The sequence below is a fragment of the Akebia trifoliata genome, chromosome 14 (assembly GCF_017979445.1).
Source record: "Akebia trifoliata isolate Shusen 1 chromosome 14, ASM1797944v1, whole genome shotgun sequence".
NCBI classification, from domain to species: domain Eukaryota; kingdom Viridiplantae; phylum Streptophyta; class Magnoliopsida; order Ranunculales; family Lardizabalaceae; genus Akebia; species Akebia trifoliata.
The window spans coordinates 19,094,625-19,109,796 of NC_141388.1; positions in this window are offsets into that span (position 1 = coordinate 19,094,625).

The following is a 15,172-nucleotide window of genomic DNA, read 5'->3' on the forward strand; positions in this document are numbered from 1 at the left end:
ACATTTTGATTTCATCATTCACATCATTCACACACATTCATCATTCACAAGGTCCCATTCAATAAACAACCCGAGAACACCCACGATAAGTTCGAGTCATAACCTAGAGGGGAGGTTTCTAGATTCTAAGCTTACTATGTGCAATGCATTTTTATCTAGCCACCCTTGCCCAAGTACACCTATATACCTCTCGAACGTACTCAATCAGACGGTACATGGTGACTTGGTTTGATATACAGTATAGGTAATAATCTAAAACTTCAACTCACTTCTCTGAAGTCAAAAGCAGCCAGTTTAATCCCCAGATTAGAGGTGGCGCACGATGCTTAAACAAAGGCACTCTTAAATCATCTATTTTCTAGAATAGATGTAGTCTATCCTCTTAGTACCGTAGTACACCAGAGCATGATCTCGCTTAGGCACTGGTTTTGACCAAGAAGTACAATTGATGTACTTATATTATCTTTGATATACATATGGGAACGAGTTAAGAGTTGTAGTTTTTCATAAATGGTTTGTCATCCCACGAAGGGACCGACCACATATTAGTACTACGTTGGCAAACGGGACATGTGACTGTGCGGCTGACAATAGGTCAAAAATTCAGGTCGCTTTAGCCTGGGTGCATCGATATACCTTTCAGAGTCACCTGATCAGACGATACTGATACCCCAGATTAATATACCCTAAGGTACGTGACTGGAGTTGTAGTTTTCATTAATGACATCGTATCCCGAAGAGATCGGATTACACACTAGTGCCACATTGGCTATATTGGGACATGCAAGCGTGCAAAATAGTAAACGTGCATGTAATGTGTGCAAAACAGGGTGGGGTGTACCTGGGGTCTTTTCAAACAAATGAGCCCATGGGCCTAATCATACCATAACACATTAATATCATATGAATATTAGCCAAAATAAATACCAATCCAATAACATCATTAAAATCACCAATAAGCACATCAAATATATATCTGATCAAGACCAATAGCACATCAATTAATGAGCATGGCATAGAATAATTGTGGCGCCCCGCCAAACGCTAACACAAATCCCCATGTCAAAACTCGAGGTACTAGGTGGTACATTGAAATTTTGACATGGTCTCCTCTGTTTATGTTAGCATTCCAAGACGTTCAACCTGCACCTGATAAACGACATACAATCCTGCATACATATACAAAATATAATACTAGCGGAAGTTTATATACGTCTAATAACGTACGAAAAATCAAAGTGTGGAAGAAATAACCAGAATACAGGATTATACAAAATTCCTTACCCTAACAGAAATCCTAACACTCAAGACAGAATCCATAAGACTACCTGGGGGAACTGACACCACTAGGGGGTATAGCCCTAGTACTTACCAGGTGACGAACTCTGGTTGTCTATCTAACCAACCAAATGATCCTCATTCGTACTCTATACTTGCCTCGCCAAGCTCTGAATCTGAAACTAAAAAATAGAGAAGGAAAGGGTGAGTAACAATGGTTACCCACTAAGGAAACAAACAATTTCTTCCAATAACCCCTCCTAATATGAACGAATAAGCATACTGAATCATTTTTAAATAATCAAAGTTTTACAGAAGAAACTATGATTAACTGATACATATAGCCAGGGATGAACAACTAAATATTTTAAAACTCACATTACATCGATCAGCAGTACTCACTATAACATTATCTTTTTATACAAATCTAATTGATCAAATGGAAATAATAAACATGGATTTCATTTTATATATAAAAATAAACAACAGATACATAATACACAATGGTGGAGTATTGAAATTAGAGTGTTGAGATTCACGACTGGATCGCTCCCAGTCGGGACATGATGTTACAATTTATCTCTGACTTTTAGTTCCTGATTTTGTGGTCGATCGCTGCACTTACCACGCTTGGTTGACCATTTATCCAGCTCAGGCTGGCCGTTTGACGTGACCGTAAGCAATGGGTCTCTTTTCGATGTGTCAAAACGTTCGACTACTATAGATTGTTAGTCATCACTGACAAATCATCTTCGTCTATGCCTATCAGACGTACATGTGATTCCCAAATCTATAAACCATTCGTATACGACAACCTTTACAGTACAAGTTCACTGGTAAAGATAGAGAGGAATAAATCAGGATTCCAGTTGTGACTCCACTCTCATACGCGTTCCATATCACGTATGAGGTTGGTGGTCCCTACCGTACATCCCAGGATAGTGCACCACTCCGGATGATATCACGCACTATCCCTTCAGGCATTCACAAACTCTTTAACAGCTCACAAAATAGTTACATATATATATATATTATTTACCTTTGAAAACAAAAGAGAAATTAACAATACAAGGTTGAGAATAGATATCCAGTTTCCTACCATACAAGTGTGGCCATCCAGCCTAAAATAAATAACAAAACGGAAACGTAAACAGCGCCTCGCGCTAACAGAAATTTAAATAAACATGCAACTAACAATATTATCCCTGGATATCTGTTCACCAACCTGCACACAACACAACAACGTAAAATGCAGACATCACCCCTCGGGTGTGACTCTGACATTTTACTGTTTCATACCCTTTTTTCCTTTTTTTGATTTTTACAGATTTCAATCTCTTCATAAATATCCATTTTCTGATATTCATCAACTCAATATGAGTTCATTGAATATTAAATCACATTTTTCAACTATAGAATTTATTTCTATCAATAATATTGAAAAAAATATATAAATTTCATATCAAAACAGGGTCCGAGCAATGCACAAGACCCAATTTATGGAAATAACCCGTTAAAATACCCTACCAACGTATAATTTGTTAAAAATACAATTAAACATATCAATCATGCAATTTTTGACGTGAATTTTTGAAAAAACAAAAGAATTCTACCTTTTGGAAATATATCCAAATTTTTAAATAAAATCCTAAATGTAATTTTCACAATCTACGATTACTAATAGAAATTGAGAATTCCTTAAAATCTCTAGGCGAAAGGATTGAAGTGTGTGCACGAAAATCGTGGCGATCGGAGCAGAAATCGAGACGGACCAAATTTTGAAGCCGTTGATTTTCGAAAGCGACCTGGTGGTTTCGAAGATCTCGATGTGGTCGTCATTTCTCCTTTCTGCGGTGGAGGACGGTTTGACCCCGAAACGGATGAAAACTGAGGTCGAAGTTACGAAATCTCCGTATAAAAATACGACTGATTTTTGACTATACGGGGTGAAAAATATGAGAAAACGGAAGTAATTTGGGGGGGGGGTTATGTAGAGAATGAGGCTGTGAACGTTTCTCCCTTCTACGTCGGAAGACGGTTTGACCTAGAAACGGACGAAATCTGAGGTCAAAGTTTCGAAATTTTCGTATCCAAATACAGCTGATTTTTGACGATATTGGATGAAAAAGAAATTGAAATGGAAAGAGGTTGGGTGGGTTTTGTAGAAAACGTAGCTGCGGACATTTCTCTCTTCTACGTCGGTCGTCGACGGTGAGCCGTTTGCACGAGATCTGAGGTGGAAGTTTGAAGAAAAAAATGAATTTTTCATTATATATGTCACGGCTGTTTGGACGAGTTGGGGAAGATGAGAGAAAAAAAAATTAAAAATAGTATTTATATAAAATGTGGGACGAATTCGGTATTTTGTCAATTGTTTTGATCGATAATAACTTGACCGTCTGGACTCCAAAACTGACAAATGAATACTCTATTTCGCCTAATTTTTCGTTCCGGATCTAATGGTGTGGTCAATTTCTATAATTTATATCTCTATCAAAAGTTTACATTTTTGGCCTGAGGTGACCCCTAAACTTGATGTCGTTTTCCTTTTTGACGATAATTCGACTTCCTGATCTCCAAAAATGATAAATAAATAGTCCATCTTCAATAATTTTTCGTTACGAATCCAATGGTGTAATCGAATCTTAATAATTCTTGTTCTAGTAAAAAATTACTATTTTAGCCTTATCCGACCCGATAATCGAGGATTTTGTAACGTTTATATTCGGACTCGCATTTGAGCATGCTTACAGGCTAAAGTATATTTTTTGATCATTTTGAATCTAATGTTGAGGTCAGATTCCATTAAAAATTATCAAAACAAGGTCCTACAATTTTATCTTAAGTCCCACTTTCTGGATTTTCTTATATTACACTATTTATTTTTCCTCGAGATACGAATTGAAAATTCAGGATTTTACATTCTCCCCCCTTAATAAAAATTTCGTCCTCGAAATTGAAATCATACCTTATTAAACTTCATCATCATCATACTAACACATCATTTATAATGAACAATACATATTTTCGATTATCATCTATTCTTGGTCCCAAGGCAATTTCATTTATAATTCATAACCTTATGTCTCCCATATTCCGTCAACCCAATACATTAATTAATTAATCACTCTAATTCAACTCATACTCCAACTAATCCATTATATGTATAACCTTAAGATAACAGTCAATTCACCTTGTATCATTTCCCCACCAATGTCTATCAACAACAATCCTTTCACATCTTCTCTATTCTTTATCTTTATTTCTCTTATCAATTACACCGTCTGTTATGTTTTACTCATACTTGTTATGAATATTACTCCTCAATACATAGTCTTACCGTAAACACACCACTATCTTTATATTCAATTCAATATTACATTTTCTACTTATTGCGATATTTCCTCAAACCTCTGTCATAACCTTTATAATTTAAAATCTTACTCGATGGGCTAAATTCTACATCTGTTTTCTCACAATTCTATTGAGTCACCATTAATGCAACATTGTCACAAGATTATTCTTTCTCACATTTTACATCGACCCACCTCCTAACTTATACTCTACTAAATCTCTTTAGGATGGATGTGGGCACATGCAGGTGGTAGTCGCTGCTTTTACGGAATCATTATCTTTACTTATAGCGCTTTCATTTCGAGGAGTGAAAATGAGTCACGATCGAAGTTTCGAAGTGAGTCCTTGTCTGTATAAGGCATTGATCACACATAACGAGAACGAGAATAATAAATTCCTCTATTGGAAGGCGATCGTGGAAGGAGAAGGCAAAAGAAGAGTTAGAACCGACACCGATAATAGAAAGATAAAAGGGAAAAGATGATTTATCTTTTTAAAGGAGAAGAATCGATTCAAGAAGTCGTAAAGCAAGAGCTGCTTTATCTAATAGTTTAGTCGTTAGGCCTCCCAAAGTTACGCCATCTTCAATCGAAAGGAAATATACGCAACTCCCTGTGTTGATATTCGAGGAAGTAGCTCTCGACATGAAGGATATACAAGAAACACCTGCTTATCTACTAGCATAATATACGAGTAATTGATTAGACTATTGATATAAAGACTAGCGTACCAATTGAACATCACTTGTCTTTTCACACTGTACAATTATTCTAATACCTATTTTGCAAATTCTTAAATGATCTTCCAAAAATCTTATTCTTTCTTCGCTAGGCCTCCCAATGGTATAAATAATTTCATTACTTAACCTGTGTTAGTAGTTTCTAGCTCTAGCAAGAGTGCAAACTCTTCATAGAATTATATAATCTAAAGGAACCAATATTGAGTAAAACTCCACGTTCTAACATTATAATTAGAAATTGTACCTTCCAAAACTTCGTTGGAGACAGGTACTTTCTCCTGGGTCACAATCCTTGCTCGCGACTATGATAAAGGGCATTATTTCCTAATATGTTCCACCTGACCTCACGCGTAATAATGTCAATGATTTTACCTTCGTAGATCTCTGTGGAGTAGGCAGTTGGTAGACTGGGGTTTGTAGGCTCTGAACCTACCTTATTGATTCCTTTGGCCTTGTTGGCATCATTGGAGCTCCAGCAGCTCTATAACTCGACGACTGGGGAACTTTACAACTTGATAGTGGAGGAGTTCTATATTATGGATACATGGATCCGGGGAAGATTAGCCTCGAATACATCGGCCTCTTGGCCGAATCTGATCTGAGAAGAAAAGAAATCTAAGGTCAACCCATTTGCCCCTTGGAGGTCTGAAACTCTATCTCTTCTCGTTTTATCCTTTAAGCTTGATTTACCGTATCTCTATAATTGGTAGTCTCAATCATCGATCTCTTAGCCCTTAGGTAGGGTTATAGTCTTTTAAAGAATCTACGGGCCTTCTGCAAATCTGTCAGGATAAGCTCGGGCACATATCGTGACAACCTAGTGAACATCATATCATGATCTGTAATCGATAGATTACCCTGCATTAATCTCAAAAACTCCTGGTGCTTGATTTCTCGAGCAGTCTCGGATATAAATCTATCCTCTCGAATTCTACTCACTGAAATGATCCATTTTCCAATACATTCATCTCAAAACATTACTAATGATTGGTATCCTCGTCCAACTAGAATGTAATCGACCGTCACCCACTGATCTCTTGGGCATTACATGTCACTCAAAATCTTTCAGGTCTTCAAAACCCACTTATTGACCTCAATCAGATCGAAAAAAATCCCCAAATTTTGATAGACGTAATCGTTGAAAATTCTACAACCACATCCTTGGATTTACCTGTCCTTTGGGCTGGGGAATTCTCTTATTCTTCAAAGGCACGACCTTGTGGTAATGGTCTCTAAGGTGGAATAGTATTTCCCTTTTGCGAAGAAGTCCAGCGCTTCCTCATTTCTTGGATTTAGTGGTGTGCCTTACAATCGTGGTAAGTCTTTTACCATCTCTCACTTCCGATCGCTAGTCTTGTCTGTTCGGGATGGCACGAATACATTATCAACTTTATTTAATTCTGATGGCTTATTGTTCCTTCAATTGGTTTATCTAGCATCTTTTTGAAGCACGCATCTTTAATCGATTGATATTGACCCGAACATTGTTCTCCTTTATATCCCAATTTACCACATTTGTAATATATCACAACTCTTCTTTTCAACTGATTTAGTAGTATATGTTGTTTCTTATAAAATTCTTCCATCCATTGAGTTGATATGTTTATTATCTCACTCCTCACATATAGTTATTTTTCCTATGAATTTGTTAGTTTCGTAATTGTTTGTCTCTTATTATATACTAATTGCCTTCTTTCCATTTGGTTTCGAGGTGGTAGTGGTTGTATTATTCATATTTCTTCTCTGAACTTGACATTAGACTTAGCCATATGTCCCATGAAGGACATTAGCTACGCTATCAAGTCAGTGGTCTAATCGAAAACCTATCTTGTCTCTATGGCGATTCGATCTATGTCTCGTCCATTCCTCTCATTTGTGTTTAACCGTAATAAGGCACTTATCAAAATAAGGCCAAAACCGTTCTTACGTAACTATGAATTACTATCGTAGCTTTGAACTTAGTAATGGACTCAATTTCCATTACTAACAGAATAAACTTAGAATCCTATCTTAGGCTTACAAGGCTCTATAGACTTCTAGACACGGAAGAACACGTAATTCCAATACGGAACTACTAATGAACTCGGATACCGAATTCTTAGTGACACTTTATGATCATCACTCTAATATTTATAATATCAATCAACTCTTCAAAACATAGCAGATCTGTATCCCATACAGATCTAATGCTATGCTCTGATACCATCTGTGGCGCCCCGCAAAACGCTAACACAAATCCCCATGTCAAAACTCGAGGTACTAGGTGGTACAGCAAAATTTCGGCATGGTCTCCTCTGTTTATGTAAGCATTCCAAGGCGTTCAACCTGCACCTGATAAACGACATACAATCCTGCATACATATACAAAATATAATACTAGCGAAAGTTTATATACGTCTAATAACGTACGAAAGATCAGAGTGCGGAAGAATAACCAGAATACAGGATTATACAAAATTCCTCACCCTAACAGAAATCCTAACACTCAAGCCAAAATCCATAAGACTACCTGGGGGATTTGACACCACTAGGGGGTATAGCCCTAGTACTTACCAGGTGACGAACTCTGGTTGTCTATCTAACCAACTAGATGATCCTCATTCGTACTCTATACTTGCCTCGCCAAGCTCTGAATCTAAAACTAAAAAATAGAGAAGGAAAGGGTGAGTAACAATGGTTACCCACTAAGGAAACAAATAATTTCTGCTAATAACCCCTCCTAATATGAACGAATAAGCATACTGAATCATTTTTAAATAATCAAAGTTTTACAGAAGAAACTACGATTAACTAGTACATATAGTCAGGGATGAACAGCTAAACATTTTAAAATTCACATTATATCGACCAGCAGTACTCACTATAACATTATCTTTTTATACAAATCTAATTGATCAAATGGAATAATAAACATGGATTTCATTTTATATATAAAAATAAACAACAGATACATGATACACAATGGTGGAGTATTGGAATTAGAATGTTGGGATTCACGACTGGATCGCTTCCAGTCGGGACATGATGTTACAATTTCTCTCTGACTTTTAGTTCCTGATTTTGTGGTCGGTCGCTGCACTTACCACGCTTGGTTGACCATTTATCCATCTTAAGCTAACCGTTTGACGTGACCGTAAGCAATGGGTCTCTTTTCGATGTGTCAGAACGTTCGACTACTATAGATTGTTAGTGATCACTGACTAATCATCTTCATCTATGCCTATCAGGCGTGCATGTGATTCCCAAATATATAAACCATTCATATACGACCACCTTTACAATACAAATTCACTGGTAAAGATAGAGAGGAATAAACCCGGATTCCAGTTGTGACTCCACTCTCATACGCGTTCCATACCACGTATGAGCTTGGTGGTCCCTACCGTACATCCCAGGATAGTACACCACTCCGGATGAAATGACGCACTATCCCTTCAGGCATTCACAAACTCTTTAACAGCTCACAAAATAGTTACATATATATATTATTTTCATTTGAAAATGAAAGAGAAATTAACAATACAAGATTGAGAATAGATATCCAGTTTCCTACCATGCAAGTGTGGCTACCCGGCCTAAAATAAATAACAAAACGAAAACGTAAACAGCGCCTCGCGCTAACAGAAATTTAAATAAACATGCAACCAACAATATTATCCCTAGATATCTGTTCACCAACCTGCACACAACATAACAACGTAAAATGCAGACATCACCCCTCGGGTGTGACTCTGACATTTTACCGTTTCATACCCTTTTTTATTTTTTTCTGATTTTTACAGATTTCAATCTCTTCATAAAATATCCATTTTCTGATATTCAACAACTCAATATGAGTTCATTGAATATTAAATCACATTTTTCAACTATAGAATTTATTTCTATCAATAATATTGAAAAAAAATATAAATTTCATATCAAAACAAGGTCTGAGCAATGCAAAAGACCCAATTTATGGAAATAACCCGTTAAAATATCCTACCCACGTATAATTTGTTAAAAATACAATTAAACATATCAATCATGCAATTTTTGACGTGAATTTTTGAAATAAGAAAAGATTTTCTACCTTTCGGAAATACATCAAAAATTTTTCAATAAAATCCTAAATGCAATTTTCACAATCTACAATTACTAATAGAAATTGAGAATTCCTTAAAATCTCTAGGCGAAAGGATCGAAGTGTGTGCACAAAAATCGAGACGATCGACGTAGAAATCGAGACGGACCAAATTTCGAAGTGGCTGATTTTCGAAAGCGACCTGGTGGTTTCGAAGATCTCAATGTGGTCGTCATTTCTCCTTTCTGCAACAGAGGACGGTTTGATCCCGAAATGAAGGAAAATCGATGTCGAAGTTACAAAATCTTCGTATAAAAATACAGCTGATTTTTGACTATACGGGGTGAAAAAGACGAGAAAACGGAAGGAATTTGGGTGGGTTATGTAGAGAATGAGGCTGTGAACGTTTCTCCCTTCTACGTCGAAAGACGGTTTGACCCAGAAACGGACGAAATCCGAGGTCAAAGTTTCAAAATTTTCATATCCAAATATGGCTGATTTTTGACGATATTGGAAGAAAAAGAAATTGAAATGGAAAGAGGTTGGTGGATTTTGTATAAAACGTAGCTGCGGACATTTCTCCCTTCTGCATCGGTCGTCGACGGCGAGCCGTTTGCACGAGATCTGAGGTGGAAGTTTGAAGAAAAAAATGAATTTTTCATTATATATGTCGCGGCTGTTTGGACGAGTTGGGGAAGATGAGAGAAAAAAAAATTAAAAAAATTATTTATATAAAATGTGGGACAAATTCGGTATTTTCTCAATTATTTTGATCGATGATAACTTGACCGTCTGGACTCCAAAACTGACAAATGAATACTCTATTTCGCCTAATTTTTCGTTCTGGATCTAATGGTGTAGTCAATTTCTATAATTTATGTCTCTATCAAAAGTTTACATTTTTGGCCTGAGGTGACCCCTAAACTTGATGTCGTTTTCGTTTTTGACGATAATTCGACTTCCTGATCTCCAAAAATGATAAATAAATAGTCCATATTCAATAATTTTTTGTTACGAATCCAATGGTGTAATCAAATCTTAATAATTCTTTCTCTAGCAAAAAATTACTATTTTAGCCTTTTCCGATCCGATAATCGAGGATTTTGTAACTTTTATATTCAGACTCGCATTTGAGCATGCTTACAGGCTAAAGTATGTTTTTTGATCATTTTGAATCCAATGGTGAGGTCAGATTCCATTAAAAATTATCAAAACAAGGTCCTACAATTTTACCTTAAGTCCTACTTTCTGGATTTTCTTATATTATACTATTTATTTTTCCTCGAGATACGAATTGAAAATTCAGGATTTTACAATAATTGATCAAACCCAAACATTGTAATAGGCATAATTTTTTTAATATTTAAGGTCCAATCAATGATCACTTTTGGGTGATCCAAAATAAATTGAGATTCCAATAGATGTTACATTGATGATAGAATGATAATTGTTGAGATGAGGAGTGATGAACCTTTTTTTTTTTAATTATAAAAAGAAAAATAGTATAAATCTCAAAAGACAATCATAGAGAAAGATCCTAGTGCCAAATTAGCTCGTTCTCACAAAATAAATCAAGAACATTAACTGTGCTAACACTAGATAAATTCGTATTTTCTGTGAATTAGGAAAATACAATCCGAACTTGCATCGATGATATCTAAGGCTCCCAATAACGAAATCAAGTGAATTCAGGTTCTAAATCAATCTACTCGATGAGATCTACATTTTATTAATAGGTGCCCAGACTTAATTCTCACTAGAATATTCTGTAAAAATATTTTAACATTGTTATCCCAACATTCAACAACAATTCTAGATTTACAGATTAATCCGAACTTGCATCAATGTTATCCAAGGCTCCCGATAACGAAATTAAGTGAACGCAGTTTCTAAATTAATCTACTCGATGAGATCTACGTTTTATTAATAGGTGTCCAGACTTAATTTTTACTAGAATATTCTATAAAAATGTTTTAACATTACTGTCCCAACCTTCATTTAGCAACAATTTCAGATTTACAGATTAATCTGAACTTGCAACCAATGATATGCAAGGCTCCTGATAAAGAAATTGAGTGAATTTAAGTTCTAAATTAATCTACTCGATGAGATCTACATTTTATTAAGAGGTGCCCAGACGTAATTCTCACTAGAATGTTCTGTAAAAATGTTTTAACATTACTGTCCCAACCTTCATCATTCCATCATTTTCATATGTCAATTTGAATCTTACATTATTTATGGGTCATCAAAAAGTGACCATTAATTAGACAAAATTACAATACCCAAAATCATCCACAATCAAACCACAAAAATAGATAAATAAATAAACAAACAAACAAATAAAATAAATCGAATTAAATAATAATAAAAACTAGGTCATCTTGGCAATGCTCCCATACTTGGGGTTTTTCAAGTCTGATCCTCAATAGTCCCCAGTGGAGTCGCCACTGAAAGTGCCCTCGATCCGCGAGGAGTGCGGATCCACTTTTGACTTTGAGGTTTGGGAATCGTCACCTAATTATTATGGTCTACGAATCGAATATTAACTCGAAACGGATAAACAAACAACTAATCTACTAAAAAATACTGAGTCTAGGGATCACATTACAGGGTTGGAAGGTGTTAACCACCAACCCCGCCCGGGAAATGTCGGTCTCTACTAATTTCCAAAAATGATTACATTGCTTAAAAGACATAAATAATAATAATAAAAAATAATAAAAATATTTACCTTTGCAACGCAATGATTTTGTTCCCTCAGATCTAATAGAACAGCTCCTCGTATAGTACTTCTTGCTTCGTTCTATCATCGAATTCACTTCAGACCTCCAAGACGAAGTACCTCCTTCTTAGATCTGAATATTTCTGATTTGTTTATGGATTTTTAGATATTTTTGAAGGGTTTTTAGGTGTTTTTTTAGCTAAAGTTGGGGTATGGATGTTAAGTAAGGAATTGGGACTTCAAAATTAGGATTTATGGGAGGCTAGGGAAGTTTTTTAACCTACTTTCCTTAGAATTTATTTTTTGATATGAAAATAAGTTGTAGGGACCTTTATTTATAGATTTTTTAAAGTGCTTTTTAGATAGAGTTAGTGTTTAATTAGAATTATTTTAGATAGAGTTAGTGTTTAATTAGAATTATTTTTAAATAGAGTTAGTATTTAATTATAATTACATTAGATAGTTTTATAGTTTAATTAGAAGTCTATTAGATAGTTTTAGAATTTAATTAGGTTTCTTTTAGATAGTTTTAGAGTTTAATTAGAATTCTTTTAGATAGTTTTTGAGTTTAATTAGAATTCTATTAAGGTTTTGACTTTGGTCTTATTAGATTGATTTAGGGTTTTGACTTAAGTTTCACTTGATTGACTTGACTTTAAGATTTTGACTTAATTCTTGATTGACTTGACTTTAAGATTTTGACTGAAGTCTTACTTGATTGACTTGACTTTAGGATTTTGACTTAAATCTTACTTGATTGAGTTGACTTTAGGATTTTGACTTAAATCTTACTTGATTGACTTGAATTTTAATTAAGATTTCACTTTACATTAATTAATGTTTTAATTATTAATTTTAAAAATTTTAATTATTAAAATTGTAAAATTACCATTTTATCCTTGGAAAGAACTTTTTGCGTTTTAAGTCATTTTTTAATGTTTCAGGATATTTTAGAATCGATTTCTCGTAAGGAATTCAATGGAAATATTGGTTTTTGTCATTTATGAAATTTTTGTATGAAATGGTCGTGAACTTTATGAGGGGCATTTTGTAATTTTATCAAATTTTGTGAAAATTGGCTAAATAGTTTATTTGGTTTCGATTTATTATTTTGTGTTTGAAAGGATTTTTCTAAGCGTAATGTAGGCTCTAGAGATGTTTTGAGATTAGGGGTATTTAGGTAATTTGGTCACTTTTTAGTGATTTTTATCATAAAGCTTTTTTTTGTCTGAAAAATGATGATTTCTATGTTTTTGGGGTTATATTTTCCTAGCGTACCGTGATTTCTATAGTTTTGTTAGTTTGAGATCTCATCTGAATTTCTAAAGCATATCTAGCAACAAAATATAGCATTTGAATAAACATCCATTATTGGGAACCGTTGCAATCGGGTTGACGAGTTGATTAATCAGGCGAATGCAAAAATGGGGTGTCTATAATTAGAACCCAATTTCGTGTAGCCCATTGACCTATACGATTTTAGTAATTTATTTGCACAAGGATTCTATATGTTAAAGATGACAATAATAAAAATTTATTCCCAATATAATTAGAATTAGAAATACACTCTTTAAGTTTTAGTAGAAAACCTTGATAGGTAGAAATCTTACTAATGGAGGAAATTTAGGCCCTCTATCTCTATTTATTTAAGTGGATCAACACCCCATAATAAAAAGAAGAGAGAGATGACACACAACATACACATAAGGTTCTAAACGTAGTGATCTCCATCAATCACTAGAAATTTAGCCGATCCAAATAGAGAATAGAAAAAAGATAAGTCTGAAAATTGAAGAACTCGATTGGGGATTTGCGCACCTCGATTCATTGGCAAGTAGATTGTGAAAGGCACACCTTCAACACAAATCTTGGACCAATGATTTGACTTATGGCATAAGAAAAGTATCATGAACTTTGATTCTAAGAAACATGAATAGGTTCTTGAGATATGTGAATGATTCTTGATCTATTGGGAATTATAGTATAATAGTTATGTGAATAAGATTTTGTATGTTTAAAATCTAACTCTAGTTAATTTATATTTTTAATTAGATAATCATAAAAATTCTCATTAATCATTAAATACAATTTTTTCTATTTAAATGTAGAAAAAAGCTAAATGACTTGAAATAATACTCGAAATAGCACTACTTGAGGATGAAGTGTGTAGAAAATCATAGATGTTTTTTCTCAACAAAAAATTCTTACACAGTCACAAGGAAAATCAATGGTTCTCTACATATAGTCCTATTTCTAGCATTAGAAAGACTCTTAATGATACATACATACATACATACATATATATAAAAGAATTCTCTACATATAGTCCTTTATATATCTATATATATATATATATATATATATATATATATATATATAAAAGATTATATTAACAAAAGAATTCAATGTACAAAATGACTCCCCTTAATATACAACTCTGATTTGAGGCAGGGCTAGCCTATCTCCAATCATACATTTTTCATAATAAATGGAAGCCTATTTTCAAATAATAAACTTGAGGAATTTCCACTCTAAAACTTGTGACAGAATCTACCACGATATTTCTCTTTCTCCAAACATGCTAGATTTTCTAATGGAAATTAGCTAAAGCTTTCCTAATGTTAAACCTCAATTAGTCAAGAGAGCATGGAACTCCATTCCCAGAGAGACTTTGACCATAAAAGATGATTCTAATTCGATGATGATCACTTTTCTATTTGAGAGACACTGAAGCTTTCCAGCTCTAATCAACAATAAAGCTTTGCATTTAGCTTCATTGTTAGTTGAAACTCTAAATGACCAGCTCATTGCTTGAAGAAAGTTTCCAAACTCATCTCTTAAGACAACACCCCCACCAGAGTAGCCTGGATTCCATTTAGATATGTTCTATCAACATTTAACTTTAACCAACTGGTAAGAGGAGGTTCCCATTAGATCAATAAAAACTTTCTCGACTTGGGGTAAGAATATGTGAAAATTGAGAATGCCAGAAAATTGGATAAGTTCAAACCTATCT